The 22,383-nt window shown below is 40.0% G+C and overlaps 1 long non-coding RNA gene across 2 annotated transcripts; it reads left to right on the plus strand.

Annotated features, from left to right (window-relative positions):
* The first annotated feature begins 364 nt into the window (after positions 1 to 364).
* LOC116454842 lies at positions 365 to 22,042 on the plus strand. 2 transcript variants are annotated; one of them, XR_004244219.1, is made up of 5 exons: positions 365 to 1,840; positions 13,078 to 13,162; positions 14,718 to 14,893; positions 17,056 to 17,129; positions 18,935 to 22,042. It is a non-coding gene; the product is annotated as an uncharacterized LOC116454842 (long non-coding RNA). The 2 variants fall into 2 exon arrangements; XR_004244215.1 differs by lacking the exons at positions 17,056 to 17,129; positions 18,935 to 22,042 and having other exon boundaries at positions 14,718 to 15,799.
* The last annotated feature ends 341 nt before the right edge of the window (positions 22,043 to 22,383 follow it).

Below are 22,383 nucleotides of genomic sequence, written 5' to 3' on the forward strand. Positions count from 1 at the left end.
GGAGGGGGCGACGGGCCCGCCGGCGGGCGGTGCGGTGCGGCGCGGGGGCGGGGGCCCGGGGGGCGCGGGTCGGGGCACGGCGCGGCGGCCCCGCCGGCAGCGAGGCGGCGGCCTGGGAGCGCGGGGCGGCCGGCGCGTTATCGGGACTGTTATCGCTTGTCAGGACCTCCGTCTCCCCGCATTACGTCAGTTTCAAGACACCAACACTATTAATATCAAAGGAGCCTTCGCGGAGGAAAGCGCCACCCCAGACGGAGCGCCCTTAAAGAGACAGTGCAGGCGGCCCCGCCGCGCGGCCCGCGCCGCCCCCGCCGCCGCCTCCGCCCGCCGCCGGGCCACGGCCACGGGCAGCGCGGGCCGGGCCCGCTGAGCCGGGCGAGCCGAGGGGGCGCGTCGCCCCGCGGCCGCGGGGACCTGCGCTGAGTTGGAGCAGGGATAGCCGCAGGCCACAGGCGCGCCCCCAGCGCGGCCCGCGGGAGGCGGCTCTGCCCGCGGCTGTCACTGGACCCGCGGCTGCCTACGGGATTGGGAAAGGTGGCGGTGGGGATAAAAGGCGCGACCCACGCGCTCCAGTAGCTCCCGCCCTCGGGAGACCCCAGCCCTGCTCGGGGTCACCCGCAGATTTCGTGTCACCTCTCTGCGCCGTGCCCCCCGTTTGTGTGCGGGTGCTGAGGCGGGTGGGCAGTCAGTTCCCAGGTTGTGCGATGAGCAGTCCCGTTAGCGTCCGCGCTTTGATACTGGTCGCGGGTCAGCCCTGAACTGCTCCGAGAAAACCTTCACAACTTTTCCTCCTTGTGCAGAACTTTTTCAATTCGAAATACTCCGTTTTCCCCATACTACGAACTTCCAGAAGTCTACATGTCTGTAACAACTCTATCCAAGGAGAAGCAGTACATAAAAGGTTCCTATGAAAGGGTTTTAAAATCCCAAATATAGTAGGCGTTAAAAACTATGTAAACATTTGTTGGGAATTTGGACACAATTTTTCTGCAGTTAGGTGACTTTATATGGTGTGCTTTTCCTCCCATGCAAGTTGTTTTAAGCTGATTTTACGTTCAAATAAATGCATTCTGCTTGCTTGCAACTACTAACACATTATTTAAGGGAGAAGCTGGAAAAGAGTTAAATGCTTACAGTTTGAGAGATGAAACTGCTTCCCCCCAAGTACTTCAAATTACATAACTTTTTCCATACAATTTTACTCTGAAATACATGGTGAAGTGTAAAGTATAAAATCTTCAGAGATACACGGTGATGCAAATGAAACCCCTCTGTAAAACAGCGTTCTCAGCACTCGCTCCAAACTTAAACATTCTTCATACATGTTTAGTATAATCCACTGGCAGATTTGTAAAGTAATTGCTTGTGTAAATCACCCAGTAACATATTTCCCCCTTAAGTTCTTTTGTAGGATTGTCTGATAAAACACTTTATGAATAGAAAAGCAATAATTCACATACAAGAGGTGAACTTGTCATGTTGAAAATGGAAGGTTGCACGATTAGGCACACACAGTAGGATGCCCGACACAGGGAAAGGAGAACTCACTGATTATGTGTGGTACTCCTTCTATACCCATCCACAGAAAATGAGTTTGGAGCAGCAGAGACATTTATATGTGGAATGCGAAGGAAAGTAATATCAGAATTTAAAGTTTGTTACAAAGTCTGCCTTGATACTTCAGTACCTTATGCTTGGTAGCACCTCGCTCATATGCACACAGACAACTTTTCCTGACTTCATAAATTTACTTTTTCACAAGCTGCAAATGCCATGGCTGAACCACAGCTGAAGAGACGAGCCATTTCCACAAACTTTAGTGAATAGAGAATTCTGAAAAGTAAGTATTTTTGTCCTGTTCACATCAATTCAAATGTGTTCTTCTCAACAGTTTTGATTTTATTATTTTTGCTGAATATGTCAGCCCCAAGTGACTGTTCACTTGGCATATGTCTTGCATAGGAAGGGTTAAAATAGGCAGGTATTTTGTCTGATGACTTGGCTAAGCATCTTACAAGCAGGGCTTGAGTGGAAAATATTTAAACAAGAGTTATTTCCCTTTACTTCTCTGCTCTAGTGAGACTTATTAATGTCTTCTTATTTTAAGCCAGGAAATGATGCCCCCCACACCTTAAATCCCAGCCAGTTCTTATGTGTGGCTGTAGCTTTCCCAGATTTTATTCACATTATGACAGACAAGCTGTGAAGATCGATAACAGCAAAAGCACAGATTTCAACATGTGTAAACCTTGATAACAAACGCCTTTTTTTTCACCTGTAGAACAGTATTATAGAGGTGTGTTTTTAAAGGACAGAAGTATCTCTGTGCATGCCCTTCTAAAATGAAACCACAAAGCCATTCGTAAGGAAAGATGAGAAGGACACAACATGTCTTCATAGTTTCAAGTAGACAACTCTAATGAAATATTCTATCTCTCAGAAAAAGTTTGTTACCGTATCTTTATTAGAAATGCTTTCATGATACGTTCTGCATTTCAAGTTAAAATAAAGCAGATCAAGAAGACATGAATCTGTTTATATTCACCACAAAGAACTGTAGAGAACTTAATAAAGGCAAAAATATTTTTATAAATTTTTTCAGGCAAATTATTTATGAAATAATTTACAAAGAAAATTTTTACCTCATGGCTTAGATACATTGCATATGCTTATGATTGACACAATATGTTCAGGCTCAAAGGCCCATATAGACTTTTTTCCCTCTTTTTTTTTTTTAAGTCCTAGCAGGAATATTTCAAAACAGCCAACTAATTCATGAAGTCATACAATAATTGTTTGAGAGTTGTTTCCAATATAGGAAAATAAGTTATGTATATTGTTTTCATTCAAATATTTGTTGATTTGTTGTTAGAATGCTTTGACATTGACATGCCGCAAATTGCATTAGGAGAAATATTGTAGATTTTTTTTTCATTTATTATCTTCTGCTGTCAAACTTTTCCAAAACCACTTAAAGCAAGTTTTATTTCACTTTGTTCAAAACTCATAGTCTGCATGAAAGTAGGTTGTTTTTGAAATAACAGGTTCAGGTTTCTTTAATAGATAAGAGCTGAGGAAGTGAAGGAAAAGCAGCAAAGCTAAAAGATGCAGAGAAAGTGCTGCTTTCACTGAGAGGCATGAACAAAGTAACTTCTAAATAATCCTCGGGTTTTTTTACAGTCAGACACGTTCTCCATTGAGGGAGAATACAGAGGCCAGTCACAGTTGCTTCTTGAAAGAAAACAGTATAACAGTCATTGTTTATCAAGATGACATAACATGCCATTTTTGCCTTTATTATTTAATGCAGTTTCTCTTGTCGTTTACTCAGCGTAGATACAAAGAGGGATTAACAGTAAAGCATAAGCATACTTGTTTTACAATTTCAGCCTTTTAGTGCATAACTTACTTAAAGTACTAGGGCCTATAATCACAATGATTTTACCTGATGGAACATGCATTTCAGAAATATAATCCAACTGTTTACCCTAACACGTCATAAATTGCAATTCTTTACAAAAACCTCAGAGATTGACATCCGTTGCTCTTAAATGCCTGCTGCTTTAGCACATATCATCAAGAAAGTATTTCTGTATTATTCTCCCTCTGCTTGGTAGCATATTACTCGAATTCTAAAGACGGTTCTCTTATACTGTCTTCAGTAATGAACATTTTGAGAAGCACTTAGTTATGTGTCTGAGGCACTCCAGTGTGAGTTTCTTGAGATCATAAACACAGCAACTTGCAGGATTTCTGCAGACCCACTTCTTTTCTTCGCACAACTTTTGTCACATGAAATCATCAAGAAACTTTTGTTCCCTATCTTACACCCTGCACAGAGTCAAGTCTCTAAACTTCAAGTTGTGCGCCAAAGGCTAAAAACTACCACTGATTTTCAAAGAGATGGGACTGGGGACCCTAATGATGTGGTTGAAACGTCTCTGAAAAGAGGTTATGTGTTGTGATAGAGAGGGCAGCGCTGAGAACAGCCAATGAAACAGCATGCAACTGAAGAGCTAATACCATGGCATCATCCCAGATTCAACAGATGTTTTCTAGGGGGATTGGATATCTGGTAATGGGAAATGGAACCTTTCTTTTCTATGTCACTGGTTTTAACACAGGCCAGTAGCAATGGAAAGTCAATAATAAGCAATGCTTGTTTGGTAGCTTTCTCCACTGCATGGTTGAAGAATGTCCTCCTGATTGCAGTGCACCAGGGCTGGCTGGTACTTCCCTGCACCCCGGTGGCGCTGCTGGTAAAAGGGCCTTGCACAGAAGTGCCTGGAAACCCTTTTCTCTGTGAGCCGTCTCCCAGGGAGGGATGAGGAACACTGACCGGGCATAGACTGCTCCTGCTAATGGTGTGTCTGCAGATAGTTAAATAACTCTGGCAGCCACAAAAGGTAATTTATCACTTTACACTATCATAAAATCTACTAGAATATTAAAAATGCTAAAACACCAGACTCCCTAAAATCATTTACATGCAGGAATCCACATAATTGTATAGATTTTGATCTTAAAAATGCTATGTAAAAGGCATTCATCCAAAACTCTGAAAAGCCTCACATGCACATACACATACATATGAAGTAATACATAATGAGTGTCTCCCAACAAATATCAATAAAAGAGGTGGCAGCATTTCTTCCCACATTTCAACTGCAAGTTCAGCAATCAAAACAACCTGAGCCCCCTGTCTTGTCATCACCACCTGCCAGACAGAGCCGCTACCTTTCTCTCCCTCAATTCCATATTCATCCTCCCTCCAGCATTTCCAGCATTTCTAGGAAGGTTAATCTGGATTGGTTCAAAGTGCACTGAAGTCATTGGGGAAAAAAAAAAGCTGTAAGTGAATTTAGTAGTTTTCACATTAGGTCCTATATGTGAGTATTTTTCAATCTTATTCCTAAGGTTTGTTGCTATACCATTGCAATGTTCTGAACATAATAATGTTAAAACTCACTACAGTGTCTCCTAATATAAAGCAACAATTCTGTACAATTGAAGTGTTTCGCTCAAAAGGAATTTTCTTTCACTTGATTTCTTGTAAATACTTTTTTCTTTTCCATTTGTGACTTCTAATTGTGTTCAAATCTTCATTTTAATGTGACAGACTACAAACAACATGCTTTTATTGCAAAAGATTTATTCACATCAATACTGATGCAAGGTCTCAGATTTAGTTTAGGGAAATAAAATATCTTGCAAATATGTTTATTTCACTTTGGAAAAAGTGCACTTTCCATTCCATTATGAACCTCAAATGCATAGCCACAATATATGGCCCACAAGGTGCAGTAATAGCACTTGGGAATCTCAGAAACACAGGGCATTGGTAAAATTACCAAGATGTTGTCACTATTTCTAGTTTCAAATGGAGGGAAAGTCACTCAAGGTAAACATGGCAGTGTAACACCTGGTCTTTAGTGGTCTCTCCCAGTCTCCTATGAAACTTCTAAGCACACACAAGAACACACAAATAGCTACATTCAACCAGACTAATGTATCTAACTTTCAGAGTGCTCAATCCTTTGTGTAAGGAAGGGCTTGACCCTAATCTGGCCTTTCCCTCTGGATCGTGAGCCAGTCCATCTTGCAAAGAACTAATGAACCACTGCATTATACGGTATTTTTAGAGCAAAAAGGAAAAAAGATCAGCATGTTCACAGAATCACAAAATCATAGAATGTCTGAGGCTGGAGGGCACCCCTGGAGATCATCTGGTCTGATCCTCCTGATCAAGAAGGGCCAGCTACAGCCAATTGCCCATGATCCAATTCCTCCTTTTGGAGACTTCATGATTCTCCCATAATCTACATGACTGCTACAACTTGTTCCTGGTCTGAGACAACTCAGAGGAGCTTTCTAATCTGAGCGAGGAGCGCACCCTGACCCGCTTTCTGTCTGACCTCTGCATAAGAATTAATACATATCCACAACTCTTTTAATGGTTAGTCTTTGGAAACAGTAACCTAACAAGAATGCTACCTTGATTAACACTAAAGCTTGTTGACACCAAGATTAATACATACCACATTCTCTAGTTGTGAAATGGTAGTGCCAGTGCCTTTGTTGAAAAACATGAAACAACTGTAGGCATCCTTTAAACTTATTCAGGAGTTTGTTGCATTTTCTTCAGTGCTTATCAGTCTTGAAAGAGGTTTCCTTTGGAAACAGTCATACCTTTAGGGAGGAACACATCAATCTACACAAGCAGCAGCAGCCTTAGCTCACTTGGTTCGGCTCTCTCACTAAGAAACCTCATTTCTGTTCATACCTCTCACTCTTCAGGAGCTTGATCACGTGCCTGTACACAAGGTTTTACTAAGTACAGTGTGAATCAGGTAAAAATAATGCTGATGGATCAGCATTCATTTACACTTGGGATCTTGACGTGGTAAAGTCCAGATCATGACCCAGAAAACATGTGTCCATGTCTACTTCAATGCCTGAACAAACTGACTCCACAGAGGGCAAAAAAGTGGTCTTTACTACTTTGATTTTTTTTTTTCTCCTTCCTGACTCCACTGTTTTTAGTTCCTTTCACTGCTCACATAAAACAGACAGTTACCTTATGACATACTAAAATATTTATGTGCTAAGACTTCTTATTTAACAATGGCCAGAGATAGCCGTAATAAGCTGGTGAAAAACCTGGGTAGTTTGTGCAATTTTCCTATATGTGCTATTTTTTTTTCTAGTCGGTGTATGCATCAATGGAACAACAAAAAAACCAAAACAACCTAAGCCAAAACAAAAATCCATCTCAAGCCAAGTAACTCATCTCTGACCAATCCCTTCCCTCCTAGTGCTTTAGCATTGCAAAATACACTGATATTATGGACATTAACATGCTCACTGAAATAAGGATCATTAGCTATTTTTAAATAAAGGAAATAAAGCTATGCATTACATTATGACTAATATATGTAAGAGTCACTCATATGGTAACTTGTAAATAGAACATTTGTGATTAATAGGTTTATATTTGTGGAAAAAGGCATCCTTTTGAAAGACTGATGCATAGGAGATGGGCAGAAATTAATCTGCACTATTTAGAAATTAGAGCAGTAAAAACAAATACAGAGAATTTGAAAGTTATATCTAAGAAAGAGCTATGTGACCTTCATGAGCCCTTCGTCACAGAAGCCAGAATGGCACATAGGAAGCACTCCTGGAGGTAATTGTACTGGTGCCCTGTTTTTCCTTGTCAGGAGCTAGAGACAGCCCAACTATCAATCCAAAGATGCAGCGAGTAAGTTGCTCACTGTGATGCAAATTCAGATGAGTAAATTCACTGCACTGAAAAATTAACTCTTTTCTGAGGAATGCAGGTGACGTAACCACAGAGTGAATCCAGACCAACAGTGGAGTGTGCATTCTCAAAAAGTAAGCTCAGAGAAGAGAGACATTTTGGAAAGCCTAGAAAAACACTGGTTTTGGAATTTTGCACATTGCTGTTTGATTTGACTTTAACATGCTTTGCTGAGGGTGTGAATCAAAAGAAGAGACCCAAATCTGAAAATAGAAGTACCAGCTAAAAACAAGCTACGAGATATAGCTTTTATGGAGATGTGTGTACCTAGGCCGTTAATTATGACAAGCAGCCCAGTGAGGCTGTCAGGCAAAGAAAAGTAAACAAAAGGATGTATCAGAGAAAGGAGCACCTCTCCTGTAGCAAACTTCATGTGTCATTGAGACTCTTGAGTATGAGAACCTGTGTAAGGACAAAATCCTTTTTTCCTTTCTTCGTAATGCCATTCTTGTAGATATGCAAGTATTAGAAGAAAAAAAGGCTACTTGGGAAGGGCTCATGCATAGCAAATTTGTTTTCCCCCTTCCCCACCAACTGTAATTACAACCATTCAGACAAAGCTGGTTTTCCCAGTAGGACTGGCTGAAAATGCACTTCATTTACATGGCCTAATTGGGCTTTTTTGGCCAAGGTTGTTCTATACACTGACACTAGGACTAGGTACTTAACATTGAAAAGTTCATTCTTGTGGTTTGAAGTTAAGGATTTCATTACTTTGAAGTTACAAAATTCAGAATGAAGGTGTCTCTTTTAACACTGGTGCTTCAGTAGTGTGTACATGCATAAGAATAATATCTGTAATTATACTGGCCTCAAACAGCAAAGAGTCTGCAAATTAAACAGACAGTCATTTTATTTTTTTCTTTCTTTATGAGAAAAATAATTGTGATGTATATGCTATTGCATGAACTGTTGGTTATATAGTCTTGTGGCCTTCAGAAATCAGTACAGTGAGCAGATCAGCTATTCGTGAAGATCTACTACAGAAAAAGTTTAGGAAAAATCAGCTTCTTCTATATTCTATTTACATTAAGTAAGACTTGGTTATTTTTATCATTTATTATTTTGTTTGAAACTGTCTTGTCTCACTCAGCAAGACACACAGTTCATGAATATGTATCTTATAACCTTTTCTAAGTCAAGTGCACAAGGTTTAGTTTCAGGGTCTTCCATATTGTACATGTCCTCTACAATCAAGAAAGGTTTTGCACAGTCATCAGTGCAAACTCGAGCCATGTCTAGAAAGACAATTAACATAAATATTTCAGCAGACCTTGGTGTAGACAAGATTCCAGCAGCTGAACCTGTTTTTCCGCATATTTAATTGCCACAGTAATTAGAACATAAGGGTTCAAATCCACAAAGACATTTGGATGCCTAATTCTCATTCACTTCAATTGAGAGGTGGCACTTACGTCTCTTTATGGATGTAGAAGACACAGAAACCTCAAGAATCTTATCTGTTCTAAAACTCCCAGACAAATATTGCTATCAGCTTCTTCAGAGCAGCAAGAGTTTTATTTTAATTCCTGATGAAGGTACATCTTAAGCACAGAAAATTACATGACAACAATGGAGGCTGTACTTGTCTCTCACCTCTTTTCCACCCATCCAATCATTTTGAACCATGGGAAGTTCCCAGATCGTGAGATGCTTTAAGAAACTCAAAAAAATCAAAATTTTCTCTGGTGACTGCTGGAAAATGAAGCTGGCAGTTTACGCTGTTCTGTGGTCTGATAAAACCTCATGAAGCTGGTGGGACAAGCATGGCTCTATACCCCTACTTAATCCCCAGATGTAAAGAGAAACTGTGATCACACTGCCAGATGTAAACCCCTAAGAATGAAGTTTCTGGACCTGCGTTTGGCTGTCCAAGTCTGGGCTGATGCCCAAAGGTTGGACCCACTGTGCTGCACTGTCCTGCTCCTCCCAAGTCATACATCCATATCTCTTTGCTCAAGCTGTGCCAAAATTCCTCCAACTGCACTGTAAGCCATAGAAAGTAGAAAATTACCTTGTCTCTTTTATTAATTGCCAGTTGAAAAATATAGTATCTGGGACAGGGAAAAGGGTGGAATTTCCTTCTTTTTAGGGACTTTGTCCGGAAACAACAGCTAACCTTCGGAGGCATGTCTCCAGAGCCACCTGTGTGGGCAACAGAGAGAGTGATGACTACCATCAGCTGCCATTGGAAGGAGTTTCTCTCTTTTCACCCCTAACTACTGAAGAAGACCAGCCTCTTAGTTTAAGCAACTGGGTTTGTTATTTGTGTGATATGAATACACACCCAGAGTTACATGATTAATCACAATCTCCCCACCTTTCTTCTTTAAGTTTCAATCTGAGTTTTGCCTACATATGTCGTGTAACCATAAAGATACTTGCTAAATAAATGTTAGAAATAGGGAAAGTGTATCTCCCAAAAATAGAGCTTAAAGCCAGAAGAAACCATTACAAGCTTTGGTTTTTCTTTCTGCATAATTCTGGCCACAGAACACTCAGTACTGGCTGTGCCAGGCTATAACTGCTGTGTGAAGATAGTACATCTTTCTGAAGATGTCTGTCTTGATTTAAACACTTCCAGTGTTGAAGGATTCACAGCACTCCTAGGTAAGTTGTTCCAGTGTTTAAATACCATCACTCTTTAAAATGTCCCTGACCTGATTTAGTATAACTTCAGCTTCCAGTTCTACTGTGTTTTATTTTATTTTGTTTTAGTTCAGTTTAGTTTATTGACCTATTTTATTCTAATGAGACCCTCTCCTCCATATACAGACTTACAGAGTATAGTTTCCTTCTCTCCCTTAAAGGAAGCAGATGAAGTTTCCTTCATGCCTTATCCTGGATAATTTCTACATTTTCATCATTCATTTAAATACTTTTTGATATATAGATACTACACCCAGTCAAAGGTTAGACTTATTCTGTTCACTTTCAAACTTAAGTGCTTTTCTTACTTCATGTCCACTCTTAGTGCAAGTACTTACTTCATTAGTATTTGAGATTCACATATAACTAATATAAACATATCTGTCCAAGCAAGACCCCAGAGATTGACTTTTTTTTTTTAAATTTAGACTTATTTGTCAATACCGAATGTTTCAAAATCACTTCCCACTCTTTGTAGAAAACTGTTTTCTTCTTTAGGGCTTTTTCTTCTTTTTTTCTTTCTTTCTTTGAAAAATTATTTGAAAATTACTGTAATAAGCACAACATACTTCATTCTCAGACTTCTCATGGCAAGAGCCTCACTAGCATAATTTACTAGAGGCCCTAAAAATAAAGGATTTCCTTTCTAATGGTAAGAAAGAATCAGTCATTAGTTGTAGTTTCTGTCACAAGCCTGGGCAGCAATATCGCTAAATAGTACAGAGTCACTTTTTCTATACTGACTATTATTGCTTGGGCTTTAATGAGAAAATTCTGCCTGCTGAGACACCAAGTTATAATCTTTCAAATGAAACCAAGCTAATAACTATTCCCATGACAAGACAAATCTGCAGGCACTAACTAAGTTAGTGGCTATTATGCTTCACACTTAATCTTGAATATGATAGATAGGAAGTGGAACTAAGGGGAATATTGAACAGCAGAAGAAAGTGTTCTTCTGAGGTGATAACTAACTTGTGACAGGGCCTTGAACATCTTTCTTTGCATTCAAATCAAAGCAAATTGAAGTAATTTAGTCCTCTGGAAGTGCCAGATGTAAGATTTGCACAGGTTTTGTCATCATGAGAACTTCTAAGCCCAGACACCTGCATCAAGCTGGTTCCAGGGGGCAAACCCAAGTGAAGAAGAAAGAAGACAGCCTGTGCATCACTATGCTGCAGCGAGAGCAGGTCTGCAGCAGCTTGGGGCACTCACAGGGCGTCCCCTGTTTGATGGAGACAGCACCTACTCCTGTCACACAGGTCTATGAGGTGCTTCACAGACCAAGCACCTATTTGTGCACCAGTGTCAGCAGATTGCCACTTGTCTTGTGCTGGTGGTCAGTGTTTGTGGATCACCATTCTGCTAGAGGTCCAACACAGGTGACCAAGGTGCCAGGAGGACAGCAACCCCGCCATTCCCACTGCTTATAGACCAGCTCCTTTCAACATCTGATTTCCAACAGAAATGTGCTACAGCATGAAACTTCAGCTGTGGGTGGAACAAAACCCGCAAGCACATCTTTGTGCCACCAGGTTTCATCCCTAGCCTGTACCATCCCTAGAGCAGCTGTTAGCCAGTCAGCCTCAGACCTATGCTCAGCAACAGGGGCTTGGGTGGTGCTGACTGAATGCATGTTTTTAGTTCTTTGTGGTTTTCTAAAGATTGTTGAAGTTAGTTTTATTCCAATTTGAAAGCAGATCAAAGCTATTCAGCACCTCCATTTCTCTTGAGGATGAGGTTCCTGGAATGGCTGAGCACTGAGGAGCTCTAAGTGCCTGCCATGGCACAGCAGCCCAAAAGGTGCTTGTGTACACAGAAGTGAACAGAGAGCAGATCACAAAGGACAAGATGGATAACCACAGATACAGATGCCTGGTCACTGAAGAGCATGACATGCTGGCACAGTGGCACCTTCAGTGGCACATTCCTTTCCATCCTTTTCTGCTTTTATTTGTTTGTCTGAGCAAATGTCTTAGGAAACTTTTTTTAAAAAATGAATTGTTTAAATGTCAAATATAAATTGTGACTTATTTTAAACAATGTGTGTGTTTTAACCAGCTCTTTGACATTAAAAAGCATATTTTGTCTCACAACCTGCTTAAAGCAAAACAAAAAGCTAAGCTACAGCTCTTTACAAACAATGAAGGCAATAAATATAGTAAATTACTGTTTTATGTGAGACAATATACTAATGTTAACTGAAGCAGTGGAATTAGAAAACAAACTCCCTCTGGGAACAATTCTCACACCCTTGTTTTAGAAGGAAGCAGAGTTTACTCATAAATAATTTAATGCATTTACTCCTGCTAGACTGGACTGACAGGTCTTCCATATGCTGAAGCTTTGCTTCTCGGATAATTGCAAACTTTTTCAACTGAGAAAGTTGTCAACTACAAAGGTCTGTACGGTCACTGTAGGACTATCTAGGAACATAAAGATGTGCTCTATAACACAGTATTACTGAATTTAGCTGTCATGCCAATCATCATTTAATAATAATATTCCTTCAGACCTATTTCTGTTTATGAGCATGTAAATAATCTCTTCTTCCGAGTCATATAAAAATCCCTTAGCAACTTTAACAGTTGCCTACATGAACAAGCAAGAGAAAGGAAAAGACGCATTATTATCTGGGTTTATTTAATGCAGTTCAGCCACTAGAATAAAAAAGAAAACAAGGCAGCTGAGTCTGTAAGCACAGCATGATCTGTGCTTACAGACTCAGCTGTACAGCAGTACAAAAGAATCAGAACAGAAACAAGAACTGTGTAAATTGTGTCCCCTGTTACCTGCCTCAGAAAGTGGCCTCACAAAATACTGGACTTTGTTATTAGATTGGTTAACTCTTCCTCTTCATATCTAATTTTCGTACTTTTACCTACTTTATTCACAGTGTTGCTATATCTTCTCTCAACTCACAGATACAGATTCAGAGTTTGTTAAACCTGTTTTCAGCACTGAGAGTACAGAGCTATTGTGATCAGTGGCTTCTCTCATCCTTTTGACTTAATCTATCTCTATTAATCACTCAAATGCATGTTCATATGCATGCTATGTACCATCTATCCCTAAATTCAACCTTTATGTGGCTTTTCTTTTCACAGATGACTCTCAGGCATCACAGCTACCCACAGATTTCTTAAGACTCGAGTGGAAGAGAACTCAGAAACTGGTCGTTTGACTCAAACAGTAAGAATTTTGGCACTGTTTTTTCCCGAAGATTATTATTCACAGTTGCTTATTCCCTGGACGGCCAGGGCCAATCTTGGAGACCATAGGCACAGATCTGTCAGCATTTCAGAGCCTGCTCTAATCTAATTAGTGGCTGTGCAAGACTGCTATTTAGACTGGTCACTAAGTAGCTGCAAGCCTTGCTCCAGTCTCAGGAGGCGAGACCATTAGGAGCGTTGTGAAAGAGCTGAGTAACCGTAGCATGAGGGGAGGCCACCACTCCTGACACAGCTCCAGCACTTATCCTTCCTGTGGAGCTCCCCAAACCACTCCCACCGGTGCAGGAGTTACCACTCTTCTTTTGCTACTCACTGCAATCCGAGGAGCTGGAGGACGATCTGATGCTGCTATTGCTGGTCTAGCCCTCCCACAAATTCCAGCAGGGAAAGACAGTGAAAATTATCTGGGAATGAGCTGAATCAGCTTCTTTTGTGTCGGTGCCCTGGCCGCACCCGCTGTGTGGCCAGTTCCACCCAGCACTCATCAGCTTCTGAGTAGGAATTGGTGAAGGCTTGTGTGTTTCTGGACTTCCCCCCATGCTGGGAGACCAATAACCCGGGTCTGGGAGTAAAAGGACTAAATTTAGGTCTCTGCCTTGGGTTTTTCATAGGCAAAAATTGGATCTCACCATCTCCATGGGATCCTGGAATGAGTATGTAAAGGCCTTCACAAGAGATAGAGTTGTGATGTGCAGATTCTTTGTTCAGGATTTACAGGAAATTGGTCAGTGGCTGCTGGTGCAGGAGGGCCCGGACTTGCAAATTCCTTGGTCGGTGGTCATGTGCTACATTCCTCTGAAGACAGGGAGAAAAGCACAAACCTCAGCACCGTCATCTTGGGATCTGCCTCTGTAAAGGAAAGCAGCAGCCCAGCAGCTGGCAGCCTCCACCTTTTAGATGTATAAATGAGTGATGTTTGAACGTGCTCCTGAACCGTGTTACAACCACGACCCAAAAGCATCTGGGGCACACACGCTTGAGTACAATCACAGTGTCTTAGAACATTTTTAAGTACGAAGAGCAAAAGGCTGATAAATTGCTTCTGGACACTCATCTCAAGCATGTGACGCCAGCTCAGAATCTGTCACCATTTTCAAGTTGCAGTACCTTTATCTCTGGTGCCCCACCCCAACAGGATTTGCACACAGCCTTTCAGATACCTGCACCCAGGAGTGCTCAGGGTAGTAAGCACTATGCAGCACCCAACGTCAAAGAAAATATCAACAGCATGTTGAATAACTGGTTTGATGTGTATGCTTCACATAGGTGATTTTCAGTGGGTCATCACCCTTCTATTGTACTCTTGTTTCCTAGAAATGCCCTGAAAGGGGCACGTTTATAGTGTCTTGCTGATAGGAACATTCCTACATTTGTCAAATACAGAACATTGATGCCACTAGTGTTTTAGCTTGTGTCTGATTTAACTGAATAGTCAGACTTGAACTGGGTAGAGAATAGGTTAGTCTTACTGTCATTTTTGTTTGTTTGTTTGTTTGTTTGTTTGTTTTTTGTAGGATCTATAAGATACAAAGGGTTGCTACAGAGACAAGAATGAGACACTGAGAGACTTCATCTCACAAAAAGAAGTAGTTGATCATGGTTTCACAGAGGGCACTGTGATGTGCCTGTCTGATATGCATGACCTTGTGTTAAAGAGACTTCTGAAAGTGTTCATGCTGCTATTTACTGGGTATCAAATTATGTATATGTGCTTATTAAGAGAATAATATGTGAGTTTGCCTATAATCGTTGTAGCTAATATTGTTATACCTCAAAAGTAAATGGAAATCTTTCTCAATACATTTTCAATGTATTTATGTGAATGTACTTCCTGTATAATTATGGGCATTTTCATCACAGGAGTATATACGGGCTAAAATTTACAGATAAGCTTAGTCTCATCAATTTTGCTGAACCACTGGAAGTTCAGCCAGTATGTTTTTTCATATAGAGGAAAGAAAAAGTTTTTAAATGCAAAAAAGCAATCATGAAACTTCAAGAGGTAGCAATCAGGGCTTGAAACACAGAAGCTCTAGAGGTGTGCACTCAAAATCAAACAACAACTTGACTTGATTTCAAACCTTAGCTCCACCAAGCCTCCTAGGGTCTGGGATGGTCCATCTAATATATGACTGACTCATGCCTATATATTAGGGTGTTTTAATTATTACATCTCAGAGTTGCCATAAGAATGCAAATATTCTCTATTACCAGTTTTTGCAGTCAGAGACACAAAGCAAAAATCACATATAAATGTTAAACCTGGAAATATTCAGATTTGTGCATCCAGGGTAAAATATTCCTGGAATTTAAGAACAGCATTAGCTAAGTGATTATCTAATATACAATGGCAATACAGGCTTAATTTTTTCTGATTTAATTCTTGCTTCATCTCCAATAGCTGTGGTTTAGTAAGGCATCCAACCCCGATAAAAGTAATTCTTGTGATAGAAGCTATACCACAATGCTTGGCACTTTGTTCTAATGTTAAAAACGTGTTCCATATTTCTCATGGAATTTGTTTAGCTTCTCCTTCCAGCCATTAGATTGTGTTATGTCTGCTGAGACTGAGAAACCCTTTATTATCAAATTTTGTTCTCATATATGCATATGTGTATATATATATATTTTTATATATTTATATCCAATCAAATCCTTTATTTCTCCCATATATCTTAACGCTCTAGGAACCTTGAACTCTTCTCTCTGCTAAATCATGAGCAGCAGAACTGGGCACAGTAATTCCAGTGCAGTGGTAATTTAACTTTGGCAAAGATTTCCAAAATGGCTTTTTGTCTACAGCATCACTATTACAACTCATATTAGGCTGACTATCCAGCTCAACCATTTAAGACTATTTCAGACCATGACCTCAATTCTTTATGGATTGCTTTCCTTGTTCTTGTGTTCACAACATTGCCTTTTCCCATCCTGGAACATTTTAGTTCACCACAACTAGCTTACTAGGTCATTCTGTACCAACAGCCTGTATTCTGTGTTATTTATCTTTCTTTCAATCTTTGCACCATCTAAAATGTGTAACTTTTATATCCCGCCCAAGAAATTGCTAAAAGCATTATAAGTAGTAGGCCAAGCTAACTGATGGTTGCAAAGACTCAGGAAAATCAGAGTTCTCTGATTTTTTAGTACAGTATTAGCTTTTATTTTTAGATTGCTCCTTTTTCCCAGTGTTTCCTAGTCAACTCTTTAAAAATTGTTGTTATTATATGCATGTTATTTGGACTTGCTGATTTTAAAATGACTAATTCTGGTAGCTCTGTTTATCATCACTCTCCCTCATTCCTAAAGTGGAAAGTTTCAATTAATATATAGTACTATCACATTTTTTTCCCCTCAAACATAAACCATACGCACTTATATAGCACTTTTGCTCTTTCTCTATTGGTCAAATTGTTTAGTAATCAGTCAACACTGTCATTTTGATTCTGTTTGCCCTCAATATTCCTAACATACTCTTTTTGTTACCTTTACCCATTTTCTTCTGAGTTCTTTTGCTCTCCACCTCAAATTTATATACTTCCTAACTTATTGTCACTGCTGTCATCTTTTTATTTCTTTGTGTAGGCAGATAGACAGTTTTAGAGAGATACATATTGGGGAAAAAATTGAGAAGTATTTGTGATAATCTTTAGAGAAGGTTGAATTTCCCTGTAAGGCATACTGGTTTTTTTAATCCTCTAAACATCCTTTTTGACTTGGAGAGTGGTGGAACCTCTAGTAGAGTCAACCAGTAGAACAACTCCTGGAATAGTAGATCAACTTCTACTGCTTTGTCTGAATTATTATTTGTGTTCTTCTGTTTACTTCCACCCCTATCCCACCTTCACACAGAGAGGATTGTTTTCCACGTAGAAACACTCATAGCAGCATGGAGAAGCCAGCAGGGAAGCACTAATGAAACAGAGGTATGGTGCAGAACATGTAATTAGATTTGAATTTGAAGTGTAACAGCAAAAGAGTGTAGCTGACGGAAGTATCAACTATGCAAGAAGACATATAGTGTAACATTATTTCCCTATAGCTCTGGTCTGACCATGGACAAATTATTATATTCAGTCTTGGGCACCTCCTTAGTAATTTAGAAGGAATTCAGAGAAGAATGACAGAGTGATTACATGCTGATCAAATAAGACTGAGGCTATGGACACGTGAAAAGAGCTCAAGGCTTGAGCCTGGAGCAAGATGTATCATTGCATTTCCATACAAAGAAGCTAAGCATGATTATATGTACACAACACAATCTAAATACATAACTCTGGACTATATATCTACAGAGAGTTACATTTAAAATTTGTGTTAAAAGAATGTTCAGATTGCAAAATCAAGCATTCAAGTGGTAGGAAATGCCAGTGCAATTTTAGCTTGGTGCCTTTGTGAATATTCATGATGATACAGCCTGTAGCTGTATGATCTGTCAACAGTGTATTTTTTCATACTCACATCCTGGCTAATGTTTACCTCTGCTTGTCTGATCTCTGTTTTGGTCTTCTGCTTGCCACAGCTCCTGCCTCCCCTATCTCTTATCCTCTCCTCCATCCACTGTCTGACACTTCTTCTATTTGTCCATAATCCTTGCTCCCTGCTTCTTAGGCTTCTCCTTTGGCTCATACCACTTCCTTCTTCTAGTCTTCTCTTAGCATTTCTCACCTTCCTCATCTCTCCACATTAGTCAGGCCATCCCTCTATACTTCCTACAAATGTCAAAGCAAAGGGAATGCTGAGAACACACAAAAGCCCAAATTCCTGCTCCCATGCATGATATTCAGGCCCTCAAAGGCATGAACAGCTGGGACAAAAATTATAAAGGCTTTTTCTACCTTTTCAGGTCTCTTAAAGTAAGCTCAGCCACTCAAGAGGAGGCAAGGTTTTGTAAGAGCTCTTTTGTTGTTGAGCTTGCTGAATTAAGGTAGAAATTTTGAAGAATGTAATCAACATAACAAGGGTCTTATGTGTAAGTAGTGGATTTTTTTTCCCTTGGAATTGTGTAGTTTGACAGGGGTGTCAGGGGGTGACAAAAAGCATAGGCCTAGTTCTAGCAGTCATCTTCTCCAGAAACTGAAAGTCAAGTGTGTGTTGCAAGGCACGTGTCTGTTACAGCTTCTCAAGAGAAAAGAATGTATTTTTTTCTCTCTTGTGATAGACTTTTCCCCCTTAATCCCAGTTTTAGGGAAGGATGACTTGTGCTATTCTGTACTCTCCAAAAAAATAAGCTCAAGACATTAATGTGGAGACTAAAAATTCTGTCCAAATGGTCAAAAGTCGACGTATCAGCATGGAGCAAGAGTAACAAGAAGTAATGGCAGCCGTAACTGTAGATGGGTCTAACAGCCCTTCTGTACCATGGAGAGAAAAACTGGCGACACAGTGGCTTGGGGGAAAACATAACGCCCTACAAATATCTGGCAAGTACAATGGAAAGGATGGACACAAATTATTTAGGATTCCCTGAGTGGAAGTTAAAGCATGAAACAGTGGTATGAAATAAGCTCATAAGGGAACAAATGCAAACCCTTTAAATTTGTTTCTGCACAAAAATATGAAGTGTAGTATGGGGAATATGAAGTGTGGCACAGAGGAGGAGCTGGACTGGATGATTTAGTAGAACTTTTCCATCTCTTTTCTCTTAACTAATGGCAGAAAACTTACCAATAACCAATATGAAAAAAAAAAAATCCTGCACACTTCATCTAGTCCCTCTCTGTCTCTTTAGGTGGAGACTCTGCTCTCCTTATGTATCCAAAGAGAGAATGGATCAAGAAGATGAAGAAACATCTTCAATCAGTAAAAGAGTTGCAGTCCTTCATGGTTTAGCTGTGGGCAAAAGGCAGCCAAGCTTCTTCCTTTAACCAAAGAAGGAGATTCACATACAAGAAGATTAAGAAAACATCAAGACAATACTTTTACTGCTGTGTAATTTATACAGTCTCTTGAGAAGGGGAAAAAGAAAAGAGTCAAAATGTATTTTAATGGCTGCATTAGAAATGGACAGGATTATAGTTTACAGCTTTTATATTACTTCTGCACTTTGTAGAGAAATATATTATAAATTTTCAGTGATAATTTAAGGATTTAACTTCTAATCTAGTCTTCTAGGCAAAAGAGTATTTAGTTCTCCACACCTACATTCTTTTGGATAGGTAAGGATGGCATGAAAAGTATCTCCTAAAAATTAATAACTTGCAGTCTGCTCAAATTTTCCATCTCATTGTCTCCTCCCTTCCCAAATAAGAGACCCTTATTTTATGATATGAAATAGCCTTAGAGTGAAACAGCTTACACATTCTTAAAGGAAACTATTTCCTGATAGCAGGTTCTTCAATACCAGCTGCTTCAGGTGGAGACAAATTCCTTTTGGGGATTACACGCATTTCTAAATATTACCTGATGTAACTCTTACAAAAGACTATACTCAATTATCTGATAAGGTACATGATAAAACTTCTTATGACCTAGAGCCACGAGACTAAAGCTTCGGTCAGAGACAGGGTGGATGTGGGACTCAGGGAGCAGTTTATGGGTGAGAGATGGCAACTGTTTCCTATATGGCCCAGGACTGGAGTAGCTGGGTCCAGTGTGGTGTCCAAAGGTGATTTCCTGGTGTCAGTCACAGCTCACATCCTCCCACAGAGAGGACTAAGGTTACTTAGGAGACAGCCCCGCAGTAGTAAAGCCATGATGAAGAAAGCCAGAAAAGTCCCAGCATGGAGTCATACTTGAATGTGTGAACACTGTAGTGGGAGCTGCTGATCTCCTCTCTCTGGTCACCAGTGCTGGGACATGAGGAAATGGAGTGAAGCTGAGTCAGGGAAAGTTCAGACTAGGCCTTAGGAAAAGGTCACCAAGAGCCTGATCAGTCACTTGAACTGGCTTCCCAGGAAGGTGGACATGGCACCAAGCCTGAGAGGGATCTAGGGCCAGCTGGACAATGCTCTTAGTCATACAGTTTAGTTTTAGGTAGTTCTGTGAGGAGCAGGGAGTTGAACTTGACCCTTAGGTCCATTTCAATTCAACATATTCTATGATTCTATGTATGTACATTGAGCATTATAGGTTGGGCAGCCAATTACAAGATAATAATAGTAATCCGCTGTTACAGTTGAATAGGGGTTATATTTACAAATCTTTTTGTCTGAGATGTTTGACACTACCACAGACAGAAAAACAGTAATTATGAAATAATAAATAATCTTGTTCTGACTTAGAGGTGGGCAAAATAGCTCTAGGGCTTCACAGACCTTTTATCTCACTTTCCAGTAACTTTCAGCCTCAGTAGTGGACACAGTGGTGGGAGCTAGTGCTATTTCTCAGTTTTGTGTCATGCAACTGTCACAGGCAGAGCCAGAGCTCCAGGCAGTTTATTAAAGAAGCTCTGCCATTGAGTTAAGAGATGCTTTCTAAACTCCTTCTCAGAGAGGAGTCAATGTGTGGATGGATCCTGTCTTAGCCCCAGACTTTGCCAATGATTTATGTGCAAAGAATTATACAGGTGTAACTGAACCTTTATACGACTTTGTCCTGCAGAATTAAGGATGGCAAACCAGATATATTTTTATAAATATATATGGTTTATCATGATAATGATTAGATGAAAAGATCTTAATGAGAATTATTTACTACAGAATATAGTAACTGTAACAACTAATATAGTGCAATATGAAGCAATATTGAAAAAATTATATTAAAAGCAATTGTATTAAAGCAATTTTATTAATGTTAGCAGACCCAATTATTAAATAGAGATTGATGTTTTACTCACTCATACCAACGACAGTGGGCAAGTCTCTTTAGCTCAGCCTCAAGGAATAACCTTTAGGAGCTTCCCCAGTCAAGGGAGGAATCTCCAAGCATATACCCCAACAAAAGATATATTAGAAGACCCTACTCTTAAAATTTGGCACTGGGCTTTTATATATGACTGTCATATGTCTCCAGGCCTGCTGTGTTAGGTCAGCAGCTTTAGATAAGTTATCAGTAGTATCACCTGTTTAGTCCTTTATCCGGGTATTTTACCGGGTCTACCTTATCTAATCTCAGTATCAGGATGTTTAACTTTGGGATTGATGAGTCAGGCTGGTTTCAGCATTGTTCAACACCAAAAACAGCATGACACCCCCTATTCATTTACCACTGATAGCTTTGCAAATAGGGCATTGTTCAAGTTGTGCTCCCCACTCTAGGCAGAGCATCCTGGTGCAGCAACGTACCCCTTTGAGCTGGCCTGTGTGCCACCAGTGGCAAATACAGCATAGGACGGTCCCTGTCCGAGTTCAGATCATGTCCAGGTTTATGGCTGAACAAATGAACCTTTGAGAATTTTGGCTTAAAGTTTTTTACTGTCCCAAATTCCATGTTATTCTGTTTTCTCTAATGTAAGAGCTTTCCTTTCTGTATTATTTAAATATGCAGCTATACATGATAAAACATTTTACTTGTAACTGCTTCCCTATTTGCCAAAAGTATTTCTTAAATCCACCTTCTTCCACAAAGTCTCTCATCTCTGATCTGCATAAAAAGTTCATCATGTTAATTCAGATTTATTAAAAACCAAACCTGCTCAGCTATAGGATTAACACATATTCAGATCATGATACGCATAATTTGAACTTAAGGTCTATCACAGAAGTTGCATGTTTAGAAACTTATAACTTTCTGTTATCATCTACACTCAGCTGACTAAATGTGATCCTAAAATTATGACAGTTGCAAAACCATGGATTCTGAAGCTCACAGAGTATCCTCATTGAGGCAAAAGCAAATGATATAAAAGGAGTTTTGAAAAAATAAAGTAGAACACTGACTGGTGACTGATGCCTTTATATTTGCTGTCTCTGGGAATCAAGAAAATACAAGTGAAAATCCAGGGGGCACTTTCAGGGAAAGATTTGTTTCTCATTAGAAAGGAGCAGGTTTGTTTCATGTATGAGGAGAAGAAAGCTTGCAGCTCCCTATTCCTCTGGCTCTTTATATGGATGGTTGGTATTACCCATTCCCACCCTGCTGCTCTGCAGGGTCTGGAGTGACTGATGTTGGACAACAACCATGGCACACTCTTACTATCTGAAAGTTTTATAGAATACCATGCAAAGACAGGACCAAGGCTTTTCCAGGGGCAAATTCCCTGAAAAACAGTATCAATAAGGGTGGGTGCGAACGGATGGA

The sequence above is a fragment of the Corvus moneduloides genome, chromosome 1 (assembly GCF_009650955.1).
Source record: "Corvus moneduloides isolate bCorMon1 chromosome 1, bCorMon1.pri, whole genome shotgun sequence".
Classification (NCBI taxonomy): Eukaryota; Metazoa; Chordata; class Aves; order Passeriformes; family Corvidae; genus Corvus; species Corvus moneduloides.